The 12,765-nt window shown below is 40.6% G+C and overlaps 1 long non-coding RNA gene across 1 annotated transcript in view; it reads right to left on the reverse strand.

The window, feature by feature from the left end:
* LOC121025630 (uncharacterized) overlaps window positions 1–11,080 on the reverse strand; it is a 314,895-nt gene extending 303,815 nt beyond the window's left edge. The window contains exon 1 of the long non-coding RNA XR_005788111.1: window positions 10,984–11,080. This is a non-coding gene — a long non-coding RNA (uncharacterized LOC121025630). The remainder of the gene's footprint in view (window positions 1–10,983) is intronic.
* Window positions 11,081–12,765: the final 1,685 nt, after the last annotated feature.

The following is a 12,765-nucleotide window of genomic DNA, read 5'->3' on the forward strand; positions in this document are numbered from 1 at the left end:
CTCTCTGGGGGTGGGACCTAGATATAACTAGTTATTGAAACTTCCCAGGTGATTCCGATGTACAACCACATTTGAGAATACATGTGTCAAACCAGTATTCCTTGAATCTAGCTGCTGATCAGAGTCATCAAGGGAGCTTTTAAAAAATACCAATGCCTGGATCTGCCTAAGATCAATTAAGTCTGTATTTTAGCTGGTAGTGTCCAGGCATTAGTGCTTTCAAAAAACACCCTAAATGTGGTTTTTTTTGTTATTGTAGTTTTATGAAAACCTTTAAAAATTTTTTAAATGTTTATTTGAGAGGGAGAGAGAGAGGGAGAGAGGGAGAGAGAGAGAGAGAGAGGGAGAGAGAGAGAGAGAGAGAGAGAGAGAGAGAGAGAGAAAGTGAGAGAGTCCCAAGCAGGCTCTATGTTAGCAGTGGGGCTCAAACTCATGAAATGTGAGATCGTGACCTGAGTTAAAATTAAGAGTTGGATGCTTAACTGACTGAGCCACCCAGGTGCACCCACCCTAGATGCTTTTAACATGTGGTGAAGGGGCGCCTGGGTGGCTCAGTCCGTTAAGCGTTGGACTTCAGGTCAGGTCATGACCTCGCAGTGTGTCATTTCGAGCCCTGTATTGGGCTCTGTGCTGACAGCTGAGAGCCTGGAGCCTGCTTCAGATTCTGTGTCTCCCTCTCTCTCTGCCCCTCCCCTGCTCACTCTCTCTCTCTCTCTCAAAAATAAATAAACGTGAAAAAAAATTAAGAAAAGAGTAACATGTGGTGAGGTTTGAGAACTACCGCTCTATTAATCAGTGTTTGTAACTTCATGTGGACGAAATCTCTTGTGTGCAAGGTTTGGTATTGGCGGGGGCAAGGAGGCAAGAGGTGGAAGGCCAGAGACTGGGGGCCACTTGAAGGGCAGGGATATGAAAAAGCTGTAAAATGGGGATGGTGGGGGATCTGAACATGTTACACACTATACAGTTTTTCACAGGGTACCCTGGAGGCATTAGAGAATTGAGAAGGTCTCATCATGTTGCATGGTGATGTGGGAAACAAAGGCAAGAAGGAAATGGCAGATAGAACTAAATTTCCTTATAACCTGCGGCCCATTGACAAATACTTGAGACAGGCAGAGTACAACTCCACGAACTCACCACTGTTCTTATTGTTAATGCTTTGCTAGAGGGAAAAACAACCTTAGCTGGACAATAGCTAGGCCTCCAGTATCTTGTGAGTCTTCTTTAGCATATGGAAACCTCTTTGGAAACTTCCCCAAGACTTTACCTCCCCCAACTCCCAAGTATATAACCAGTCTCTCCACAGTGTCTGGTGCAGCTCTTCCTAACCATGAGTCCTGTCCCCATGCTTTAATAAAAATCACCATTTTTGCACCAAAGATGTCTAAAGAATTCTTTCTTGGCTGTTGGTTCTGGACCCCCCACCACTCCAAAACCTCACCAATGGTATTGTCTCTTTGGATTTTTGGCCTGAGTAGTGAGCAGGGTATGATGTGAAAGCTGAGCCTACTAACTCTTTGTAATTGTTTTCTGACTTAGATGCCTCAGCCAAAGTGACCAACTATCCCAGTTTACCCAGAACAGTCCAGTTTTAGCACTGCAAGTCTCACAGCCCAGGAAAGTGCACATCTCTGGGAAAACTGGGATGGTTTGGTCACCCTAGCTTCACCAATGCAGTAGTGTTCCAGATCTTGGTGTGTGGCCACCACACAGGAGCTGGCTTTTTCTTTTGGCAAGTCAGTTGGAAGAAAATTTGCCTCATTGAGTTCTTAAGTGTATTTCATTCACTGCTGATGATGAAGGTTGGGCATTGTGAAGACGGTGGGGAATCTGCAGAAATTTGATACTGAATGCATGGCTTAAGGACAATTTGAATAGTTCATCTTCATCCTTTAACACTTTATAGTGTCAACACACAAACACATAAACACACACACACACACACACACACACACACACACACATCATTGGCACACCACTGACCTACATAGACATGGAGACAATAAATTCCAAGGAGATGAGATAAAATCATGGTCTGTGCCCATTAGCTCTGGTCTGACAGATGGATGTAACCTACTCAGAGAGTATTTTCAAAGCATGTGGCTTGAAAGCAGATTAATGCCATGCAAAACAAATATGTAAATCTTAAAAGGAGACCGAGTCACAGAATAAAATGTCATATCAAAAGGGGATGGGGTTAATCAGGAAAGCCCTTTTTCAAGATGTGAATATCACTTTATGAAATGAGGATGATGTCACTTTTCTAAAACACAAAAAAAGCCAAAACACCAAAACTAAAATTAAAACAAAGTGCTCGTTAAAGGGAGGAGGTAAAAACTGGATGATTCAACGTCCATGTTCTAGTTCACTGACTTTAATATATATGATCTCTGAGATAATCCACCCTCTGCACAATCGAAGGCTGGTTTTTTATGATCAAGCTGCCTGTTTTCCTTGACTAAGAAGCCATGAAATTCCTTACTGGAATTGGGACTTTGGGGGCAGACTCTAAAGCAGTGGTTCTCACACTTGAGTGTGTGTTAGAATCATGTGGAAGACTTGTTAAAGAGAGGCTGAGCCTCACCCCCAGAGTTTCCAATTTTTTAGGTCTGTGTGGGGCCTGAGAATCTCCCTCCAGGTGATGAAGCTGCTGGTCCAGAGACCACACTTCGAGAGAGAATGGACTAGAAAATAACTGTCCTCTAGCAGTTTTATAGGTGCAGTAATGAAGCTTTTCCCAGAAGAGACCTTGCCATTTAGAAATCTTGACTAAACCTGAAGGATGTAAAAGGGATGCAAACTGGAAGTTGAGAAAGCTAGTTGTCATCTTGGGGAACAAACTGAAAACACCTTTATTTTGGTTTGTGACCATAGCTATAGCTATCCCCGAAAAACATGGTGTTTCTGGATTTTATCTATGTGCAATTAAAGTGAATCCTACCATCGTGGCTCAAAAATAAAGAAAATCCTACTGTTTACAATGAGTAAATAAATCTTGTTTTCTCTTGAGTGATGGCAGGATCACTGAACTCTATTCTGAACATATATAACAGAATATGTCATGAAGTCCATTTTCTTCCTTGACAGGGTCATCTTATTGGGTAATGATTGGGACCAGTGAGTTTCTTAGCAGTTTATGCCAATGAGGTAATTTAATCAGTTGCTCAGGCAACCCTGCAAGATGCATTTCAATTATATTTTGAATTAATGCAAGAGAGTTCTGTTTACTTTCTTAGGCTAGCTCAACTAGAATGCCTAAAGTAAATGCTTCTAACTCCTGCAGAAGAAATTTAAGTAAGGTTTAGTGGACTTTGTTGGTGACTGATCCATCATCCATTTTATGTTTTCTTCCTTCCCAATAGCATTCCAATTTTGTTCAGGTATCTGCAAGTCATTTATTTAGATGATCTCATGAAACACTGTTTGAGAGTGGAGAAATTAGAGGAGGTAAGGAAGACAATCAAGGGAACATTATCAAGTGAGTTACAATTATGAAGCTCAGTCCTGCTGAGTGTAAGTGTAATGATGATATAGGGCATACTGTTGGGAGACAATTCTCCATGATATTCTATATACATCTTGTGATAGTTTGTCCTGTTCTATGTCTTCAAGGATGTTTGCATAGCAAACAACCTTGGAATATAGAGATAATGTCTCCATCCAGGGGCAAAAGGAAAATTTGTTTCCTGAATGGATAACAAAGGGAATGTCTTTCTCTGGGACAAAGGTTGGGCAGTGTTGCTAGTAGCCCCTTATAAGATTGGGGGTTTCTAAGCTTGGGGTCCTTCAGCTATGATGCAGATCCATTATGTGCATAGTATTCACCAAGACCACTCCACATCACCCCCATGAAATTTGGGTATCGAGGGAAACCAATGAGAGCATGATGCTCATGCTGCCTGCTGTGCTGTCATAAAGTCATTTGTCTTTGATCCAGGAGACTCATGTCTTCTGCCAGCATCCATGAAACTGTGGCAGGCTAACCTGCTAGTTTGCAGGCAGGGTAAAATCTCAGACCCTTCATGGTCCTTGACAGATATCTCAGACTTATCCCTCCTGAGAAATGATGAAGCTGGGATATTTAACAACCCTCAGTCATTGGTTGAAGACTGCTCCAAGGAGGCATCAAATCTTCATTTCCATATTTCTGAATGAACAGTCTTAGTGACCTTCTGCAACTTTGGGCAAGGTACCCAGACAAAGAGATGTAGACATTGCCTTTTAGAATTGGGGGGTGCACCCTAAAGTGGTAAAGTCTGATGGATATAGGTAGGGCACAAAAAGGGTGTGTTATACCTCCCCTGATGTACCTGCACCTCACATGGAGACCACCAGTGAAGAGCATAACAGGGACATGTTACAAGATAAAGCCATCAGATATAAGGGGCACCAGATCATGAAAGATCTTTGGGGCCATGTTAATTAATTTGAGTGCAATGGAGAGCCATTGGTTTTTTTCAAGCAGGATAGCTACTATTTATTGAGCATCTATTATGTATTAGGCATCATGCTAGTGACTTTAAAAATATTAACATAAATCTTCATCTTCAAAGATTTTACATATAAAAAATTTTAAAGACAATTTAAAGAAATTTGCTCAAAATTAAATACACAATTAACTTGTCCATTTATTTAAAAAGAGCCCTCAAGGGGCGCCTGGGTGGCGCAGTCGGTTAGGCGTCCGACTTCAGCCAGGTCACGATCTCGCGGTCCGTGAGTTCGAGCCCCGCGTCGGGCTCTGGGCTGATGGCTCAGAGCCTGGAGCCTGTTTCCGATTCTGTGTCTCCCTCTCTCTCTGCCCCTCCCCCGTTCATGCTCTGTCTCTCTCTGTCCCAAAAAAATAAATAAAAAAAAAAAAAAAAAAAAACTTTAAAAAAAAAGAGCCCTCAAGTCCAGCTATGTTTGCTCTGAAGCCAATGGTCTTTTCACTATGCCATAGCTACCTCTTTTATTCAAACATTCTCTACATAAGAAAAAATAAGATGCAATTTGACCAATGAAATGATTCATCTTAGGTATTGGATTGGTTTGTAACTTTTAATTTTATTTTTGAATAAAAGAAAACTTATGTCTTCATTAAGCTGGTATATATAATGTGATGATGAAATAGTAATTTGTTCTTTATTTAATATAAACATAATTAAGGTAAGGCAAAAACAAGTTTGTAGTTGATAAATAAGTTCCTTTAATTCAAGTTCAAATATTCAACCACTATATTTTTGAGAATCATTTCAATCCAAGTTACCTTCTTGTATTAAAAGTCTAGAAATTAATATAATGTATATTTAAATAGAAAAACTCTAAATATGCTGAAGTTTTCATTTTTATCTAAGTGAATCCTGTGTTTTTATTGTCATGTAGCCATATCTTACTTATACAAAGCAGATGATTATGTCCCAAGGGCAATCTCCATTTATGTTGATAATGGTTCATGAGTAAATCTCCTCTCCATTTCTAAACACCAAAGGAACCCTTTGAGAGTAAATGTACCATGATTTATCTTAGCTCCCATGCAAGAGTATTGAGAAATGTTGGCAAAAATTAATCTAGTTATTTTAGAGCTAAGTATGGAGATAAAAGTAAACAGGGTCTACATTTTGAAAGCTAGCTAGGTGTTGAATTTTTAAAAATATTTTTGCTGGATGTTTAAAAACAATGTAGAAGTTCAAGCGGAAAAATTCTTTATATAAATACGCTTAGTGTAGGGATTTTGGATTCTTAAATGAAACCCTTCTAGATTACAAAGCATTTCTTAGAGTATTTTTCCCTCTGTGCTTTTCTTAGGTTGACTAAATGTCAGTGCTACATTGAAAAGGAGCATTAAAGGTAAAACTCAAGCTTTACAATGAAGCCATTACTCAAGTTATCTGGTCATCTACATACTTTTGCAAACTCACTTTTTTTTTATTGTATCTAACAAATGATAACATGTCTGGACGTTTTTAGTTTAAAACTTGATCTATTTCATACCTAAATACAATGGCATCAATTCTATGGCAGGTTTGAGGGTTCCTTTGATGAATATATTTATAGTAGGCAGGCATTAAAGTTTGCCTTAAAAATTCATTCTCAAAATGTGTTTGGTTTGTCATTTCCAATTCTGTTGAGGTAGGGGCCTGGAGGTGATAGACCTGCCAGGAATTAAGCACATTATTATGCCACTTTATTTAAAAATTGCTTGAAATGCCTATGGAATTTGGTTGAAATCTACACCCATGAGCAAAGGTTAATAATTTGTTGTGAACTGAAGGAATCTGGCAAAGGTCAAAACTTCCTCAGGAAACTGAAAGGTCATGGTCAGCCTCCAGGAATACTACTTTCCTTAGATTCCCTAGGTCCTAGAAAGGAGATAAGTTAGGTACTTGGGAGCCTGGGGTTAATTCTCCAGAGAGAGGAATTATCATATCCCTCACTCAAGGTTGTCTTCCATCTGTTGGGCCAGGTGTTGTGGAAAGTCACCTGAAGGAAGGAGGGAGAATTGAAAATAAATGTCTGACTCTGTGACCCAAGTTCATATTTGGGAAAGCAGGATCGTCAACTAAGGATACAAGTTGGGCCACAAGAAGAGCATTTTAGGTAACATCTTAAGACTCTTGTTTTCAATGCCTGAGATGGGGAGCTATAAATCCAGAAGAGGTGGAATCACCTAGGAGGGGCTGGCCAGAACAGCCCTGCCTTCAGAGGAAGGGCCTTTCTACTTGAGGCCTAAGTAGTTATGAGTGCAGGTAAAAACTGACAGAATAGGTGGTTAGCAACAGAGACTGCCACAGCCAGGAGAAGAGAATAGATTTGGCTAGCAGCACCTGCACAAGATTCACTTAAGTGACTAGAGCTGTGGAGACTCCCAGATGACTGTGCTCCATATCCAGGTATATATGACTGCCCGATCCCTCAGAATTCTGAAAATCAATGTTTTCAGAAATGAACTTGTTGCCCAAATTAACTTTTCTTTCTGTATTCTCTAGCTCTGTTGGAGGCTAGCCCAGCCATCTGCCTAGTCAGCCTGTCTATCAATTCTCACATCCAATCAGACAAACTCCTTCATCTTTCCATTCCCCATACTCCAAGTCTGCCACTACTGCCTTGGGTTAGGCCCTTTTGTTTCTCTAAATTCCACATAGCTATACAAATCTAACTAGATCACTCCACTGCTAAAAAGTCAGTGGCTTCCCCATTCCTGCCTATGGAATAAAGAGTAAGCTCATTCACACAGCAAACTAGTGTGCTGGTAAACTACTTCTATTCTTAATAATGCCCTAATTTGTAGTGTTTGCAATTTCCATAGTGTAAGTACTCCCATCATGGACAATTTCAAGCTATCAGAGTTTAACAGCCAGATAAGAAAATTTCTGAATATTTAATAAGTGGCTCCTAGTTGGCTCTAGTACACCAAGTGCATCAAGCCCTTGAGTATGTGATGCCTTCCCACTTTTCACTGGCCAATCCTTTGCTAAAACTTTATGCTTCAGGTTGTGGTTGTAGCTGTTTTCCTGTGCATTCTAGGCTGTTTTCCACATGCATGCTTTCATCTTTGTTGGCTGAAATTATTTCCATAGCACTTCCTTTTCACCTTCCCTCAGGGTAAAACTCTTATCTTGCTAAATTCTTCCATTCCTTCAGGACCTGGCTTAGATAGACCCTCAAGGAAGACTTCTTTCCTTTACTCTCCCAGTCTTAATTTGGGTATCCCAGAAGCAGGCCCTGAGATGAGGTTTCACATGCATTTATTAGTAGAGGGAAAACTAAGAGAGGGCTGGGGAGTGGGTCTGGGAAGGGAAGGAGGACAAACCAGACTGCAAACTCACCATGGAGAGTAACCTTGGCTCCTTCCCATGGATGACTTTTAGAGACACTGTAGGATACACATCAGAGTTATCTTCATCAGGGGCAAAGGGGCTTGTGTGCTTGAATCCCCACTCCTGGCAGTCACAGTGCTGCCTCTGGTGAACTAAGTTCCCAGACACTTCAGCTCTCTGTGCATGTGCACAGGCAATATGGGCTCCTGCAGCCTGAGAGCTATCCTTCAACAAAGAGACAGAGTGCTGGCTGCTGGGAGTAAAAGCAGCCTGAACCTGATGTGCACAAAAATGGCAAAGGGGTCCCAGGAGATATGTGTGGTGCACTTATAGTGTCTGTCACATCCCCCACTCTCCAAAACATACATGTATATATGAGGGGACACACACACACACACACACACACACACACTTCATGCTAGTTTGTTTTCCCTTCTTCAGTATTCTGTATCAGCTATATTACTGCAGGTTTTAGAATAATTTCTTCATGTATTAGTGTCATTCATTTTATTGTGATCACCTTGAGGATAGGAATCATTTGTCTTTGCAGTACAGTGTGAAGCACACAATAGGTGCTTAATAAATGTGTATAAGAGCACTAGAGAGGACACCATGATGGAAACACAAATAGAAGTAGGTGGGGTTGGGAAGGGCCATGGGTAGAAAAGAGTCTCAAAGGTTAGATGTAAAGCTAAGAAACACTGATCTTGGAGGATAACCTAGGTCTTAAGTATTGTCCAACAGCACAACCCACCGTGTGCCTGCAAAGACAGCAGTAACATGAAATAAAGTTGGTAATACTGGAAAATGGTTCTCCAGAACACCTGTGGACTAGCTTTCTGCTATTTTTCCTTTCAAGAAGCATTCTAAATTATCAGGAACAATTAGAAATTATAGGTAAAATACTGGCATTATAGAAGAAACTATGCCTGGCATCCATACCAGAGGCTAGAAGAGGTTGAATGCATTGTTCGTAGGGATTCCCTGAAGTCTGATTAGTGTCTAAGTACACTTCAAACTACAGCTCAGCTGCTTGTAACATGTAATTATGGATGTTACTAGCATGTCTAATTTGACAAATAAGGTAGAGGGCACACATGAAGCAGGAGTTGTACCATTTGGCCAATATGTCCCCTGCTGCAAAGTTCAGTTTTGCACTGCCACCAGGACCATCTGTGTATTACAAACAAAACCTTATAAAGATGACAGATTTTCAGAAAATAATGAGAGAGTAGTATTTCTTGTCCCCCTTCATCAAATTAATAGTTCATTGTAATTGGGTAAACTACACTGTACACAAGGAGAAGCAAATTCTAATTACCATTGTTAAAAAAAAAACACTCACCCTCTGCTCTAAATATTGAGGATGCTTATTTCTTGCCAATTCTGTTCTCTTGGAATTCAAGGCATGTGAACCAACTAGGGGTAATTGGTGGGCATTTGAGTGGCATGAAATTCAAGGAGAACAAAAGGAGGTATGATAATTATCTGGGAAAAATTATAAATATCTTGATAAGACTAAAAAGTACAAAAGAGAAATCTGAGATTAGACCTAAAATAAATTACAATATTGCTAAAGGATTTTGATAAAACAACACTACTTTAGTAGAAATCCATTATCTCCTTTGCCCCTGGTCTATTAGTGACCTTGTCAATTTCTCAAGCACTCAGGCGATCCATCTCTTTTAGCCCCTCTATCTAGCTATGGAGGTCCTCTTTCTTAATCCTTCAGAATGTCACGTACACAAATCTGGCCTTGGGACAGATGGCTAAAACATGCTTTGATTGGATTCAGGGGCCATAATTGTTGTGGATTTGTGAAGTGGTTTGGTCTTTAAAGAGTACACAAATTCAACGTTCTTGCAAGAGGATGCCAAATCTATTGGTTGACACCTACAGGCTTAAAGGAATTGGTTGGACAGACATTAAACCAGTTTTAATGTAGGTTGGCAGAGGGAGCAGGAAGAAGAAAGGCAGGAGCAGAGATAGGATGTTGGCAGCAAAATATCTATTTCACTCTTTTGGTGAGGTCTAGTTCCTTGTGTAACATTCTATCCTGGCTTATTCTTTTCAAGATCACATTCTGCTATCCTTTCAAATAAATCCATCAACCTGTCCAGAGATGTTGGACTAACTGATCTCCTTACTTCCCTCAGCCCCTTTCATCAGTTAATCCCCATGTTAAATCTGATATACCTCTGGTTCTTTAGCTGGGCCCATCTATAAGACACTGGCTAATAAAACCAAAAATCGTGGTTTTAATCTAGAGCTGTCACCCACCCCACCCTGAGACAATTCCGTACTCCCACCCTCAGTTTCTTGTCAAGTCCCCACTACTTCTTGCCTTTCTGGTCCTAGGTACCTGACAATGCATCACTCTTCTCCATCTTGTACTTTTGTGCTCCTGTGTTTCTTCTGGCATTCATATCTTGACACCCCTTTTCCAGTTTCAGTTTTGCTTACTATTGGCCTCAGAAGTGCTCCCTGTTGTCTGCTCTAGCCCCCATCCCTGCATCTTGAAGGAAAGAAAGGAGAAGATGTTCTTGTCTAATTCCCACTGCAAATCTGGGAGCTAATTCTGCCAAAAAATCCATGTGACATTTTAGTGAAAGATTGAAAAGCATGAGAGGAAGAGGGCAGTGTGCAGTGACTGGCCATGTTGAAACACCCATCTTTATAATTAGAGCCATTCTCCTTGTATCACTTGCCTTTTGACCTCTCAGTACAGGGTATATTAGCTCTTATAAAGTGTTGTTGCTGGCTTGCTTTCAATATTCAGAAAAAGTTCACATTTTCCTGGTTAGTATTTGTAGCTATGTTGAGTATCTTCTCAACCTGTTTCCCATTAAGAATAGAACTTGATGAAAATTACTTTCTCAAGAGAGAGAATCTTGAGTAGTGCTTCTCACACCTAGGAACCCACATAGAGCACCTTGAGGGTTTTGTTAAAATGCAGATTCTGATTTTGCAGGTCTAGGGTGGGGCCTGAGATTCTGCATTTCCAACAAGCCCCCTCCCCTCTCCCCCAACTCTCCTGCTGGTTCAGGAACCACACTTTGAGTAGCCAGGATCTAAATGTCTCTTGATGTTGGCCTTTGCAGCAATGATTAATGAACAATAATTCAGTTTACAGAGGTTGTGCTTAACACCCAACATTCCCCACAAGCATGTATACTCTATGTACCTCATTTTGGAAGAGATCTAGTAGAACCATGGATCTGCAGGCAGATAATGGCCAAGTGGTGAATATCCTTGTGTATCTTCTTAGAGATCTCTACTGATGGATCTGAGAAAGAGGAAGGAAGATCACAATCTTGAACCAGAACCATTTCTGTCTGTAGGGATATTTTAGGTTGACATTGCCTGGAGAGTTAGAGCTGAACTAGCAGCTTCCTCAGGGTAGGTGTTCAGGTGTTTTGGATCTGAGACCCTGATAGATACAGAAATAATCAATACCAGCAAAACCTTCCTAAATACAGCTTTCTTTCTAACTGTAAAAGCACTCATGTGTAATTAACATTGGTGGCAAACAAGTCAGGGACTATTTCTCCTCTTCTATTTTTGATCACTCATTTCCCCCTGCCTGGCGATGTCTTTCGATTTCAGCTGTTGATGCTGTATCACAGATATTTTCAAAGTCACTGCAGAGAACCTAGGAAATCCTACCTACGTTTTTCTAGCAGAAAAATTAGCCTTAGGCATAACTGCCTTTGTAACCCTGTCTGCTGAATATACAGGAGAAAGCAATGGAAATATCAGGAGAAGGCATGAAATGACCCAGAGCTGGCCACAGGGCTCACCTGTCATGACACTATTATAATCAGCTGTCTCCACATGGATCTTCCTATTCCCTCTTTCCTTATCCCATTCCCATCTCCTAGAAACATTTCTCTTTTATCTTCTTGAGCTTTAGCAGATGGTGCAGTGGCTGGAAACTAGCTCAATGAAAGTGTGATGAGAATGTCAGGCTTTTCCTCCCAAGTCACTGATGAAGGTGCCTGAGTTGTTTGAAGTGAAGTGCATCAGTCAGCCCCAAAGTGGAGAGTCCTCCCTTTTTTCAGCATTATCAACCACTGTTAAGAAGGTGCCTCATAATGGTTTAACATTTTTGTTCTCATATGCAGGCTCATACTTACCATTTAATGAACTAGTTCTCCCTGCTGAAGCTTGAACTAGTAGAAAGCAATAGGTATAGGAAATAAAAAAAAAAAGAAAAATCTCTTTAGATTGGGGATGGCCAAAGCTTAAGTTCAGAAACTTGGAGTTTCAGGGAGTTTTCCTGACCCAGCTTTCAAAATTCTAGGTGTGATTTAATATTTTACCTTATCCTCTCCCTCAAGGCTGCTTTCTCTGTTTTTCTTTTTCTCCCCACGCTTTAAGCAGGAGACTGGGGTAATGTGGGCTCAAAAACATTTAGTTGATTATTTTCCATGACCACAAAGTCAGTGGGAGATGCCACAGGGTGGCAGTACCCAAGAAATTCCCAAGTAAGCAGACCCTGTTTAACCCTGATTCTTCCCTCATGAGCTTATATTTTGTCTGATGCACAAAACTTCTGCTGAGATCGTTGTTCCCTGCCTAGTTGCCATCTAATTCATTATGATCCGACAATTCTATTATAATATCAGTACCGTGAGGAGTAAGTCCCAGGGCAACCAGGAGTGGTTCCGTCTTTGGTAAGATCTCAGGTTTACTTGCTTAATCTCCAGCAGAAGCTTTTGGCTTATCTCATTGTTAGAGCCACAAGAATGCTATCTTTCTGTAGCATTACAGTTGATTTTTCTAGATACTTCTGACCCATACATTTCCTCCCAGGGCTACTTTACTTATACTAATTAACCTTTATACATTTCTCTCCTTTAATACACTAAAACTCCTATTCATGTCTGCATTCAGTAATATACATTTGGAATCCATCTTGGACTTTCAGGAGAAATACCACTCCTTACAGCATTGTCCAGCCCTG

Source organism: Herpailurus yagouaroundi, unplaced genomic scaffold, assembly GCF_014898765.1.
Source record: "Herpailurus yagouaroundi ecotype Mexico unplaced genomic scaffold, PumYag 67690, whole genome shotgun sequence".
NCBI classification, from domain to species: domain Eukaryota; kingdom Metazoa; phylum Chordata; class Mammalia; order Carnivora; family Felidae; genus Herpailurus; species Herpailurus yagouaroundi.